Here is a 1,841-nt window from a genome sequence, read left to right on the forward strand (position 1 = left end):
AGTCTCCCTGCCTCCTGAACTTGTCATGTTAAATTTGTAAGGCCACTGACTGAGACTGTTGACTGGGCCCAGCTAGCAGCTGACTGCCAAGGCTTTTCTCTGAATCACTTCAGTGCTTAGAACCTTCAGCGTTTCATACCTGGTACATAGGCAAGGGCTGAAAAACAGCCATTGAATTTGTTTTTAAGCTCTTGTTTTCCAACACCAGAGAGCAGTAAGGACTGTTAACCATAGAGTCATCTTTCCAGTCCCTGGCATGGAATTACATTTATTTATTCATTGACTATGTGCATATACATATGTGCATGTGATGTGTATGCCATAGTACACGTGTGGTGATCAGAGGACAGTTTGTAGCAGTCGGTTCTCTCTTTCCAGCTTACAATGTGGGATCTCATGGTGACAAGCATCTACCAGCTGTGCCATTCTGACAGCCCCATCTTTTTAAATAAGGTGCCACAGAGCCTCATCATCAAACCCTGGTACCTTACTACCTTAGGGACCTTAACTTAACACTTCAAGGGTAGGACACAGAAATAAGTGACAGGTAACAGCAACCAGGTGGAATGGGGCTCTTCTTTCAGCTCAGCTTGACTTCCCCTTCTGCCCCTAAGGCCTGAAAAACAAGCCCCCCCAGAAGGGCTCCTGTCTTCTGCCCTTCCAGCTCCCATGACTGACTGGTACCTGATGCTCTGGATTGTGCTCGTATCCCCAGGGGGCACCTGGCCTTCTGGCTGCCTTAACCTCCTCTCAGTGCACCTCTGCTGGTGCTTCTGCAGCTGCCCCTGTGCCCCTTGCTGCTCCCTGGTACAGGCACCCTGGAGTCCCAGCTCTCGACCTACAGCGCTAGCTGCCTGAGCAATCAGGCAGAGAGCAGCTCTGTGTTAGGGAATTATTTTTAATATTGGTAAGATTCAGTCCGCAGACCCCATCCTCCAAAAATGTTTCCAAAATGGGAGCCCTTTATGAACCAGAGTTCTGTAATGAATCTGTGCCAGAGATTCCTCGGAGGCTCCTCAGCTGCATCAGGTGTGCTGCGCCTCACCCCGCCCTTCTATACTAGCCCCGCCTTGTCAGCTGGATGGAGTGGAGCAGTAGGGCCTCCCCAGACCCTGCCTCTGTGCTCCTCTGCTTGCGGGGTCTGGTCAACTGGCCAACAGTAGTGCCAACAACCCCAGGTAGGAAGTTTGCCTTCTGGCTCTGTCTGTGGTTGGATGCCTCACCTGCATCGTCTGGGCCTGGGGTTTGGCCTGTTTGTGACGCCTGGTCTTAGTTCTGACCCTTAGCGGGGAGCAGGGAATCCCAGCAACTAAAACTGCGACATGAGGTTCAGGGAATCCCAGCAACTAAAACTGCGACATGAGGTTCAGTGTGATGCCAAGGTGAAGGGGTGACCGGGAGGGCAGCCCTGGTACCTTGCTCACTCTGTGCCTTCCAGGTAGACTGGCCAGTCAGAGCATGCCCTAGATCCCCATCAGAGCTGTCACCCTCTCCGACCATGGGGACCCTGACCAGAGCCCCAGCACGGGGACTTTGTTACCATCAGCTATGGATATACCCAGTAACTGATATGTTTAACATGCCATTGGCGGCTTCATTGACTCAGGTGTGTCCCTGTCTTGCTGTGCCATGAGATGGCATGACATTTTGTCTCTGGCTTTTTTTGGGGGGGTCCTCAAAAATACGTCACCTTTTATGGGGTGCAGGGACCAGCTGATAAGGACCCTTGTTCCTAAGCATGACAACCTAAGCTTGATTCCCCTGAACATATATGGCGGACGGAGAGACTAACTACTGTGCCTCCATATGCAGGCATGACAGGAGTACTCACTTCCAAATAA

This window comes from Acomys minous (assembly GCF_964271855.1).
Source record: "Acomys minous genome assembly, chromosome: 10".
In the NCBI taxonomy this organism is placed as follows: domain Eukaryota; kingdom Metazoa; phylum Chordata; class Mammalia; order Rodentia; family Muridae; genus Acomys; species Acomys minous.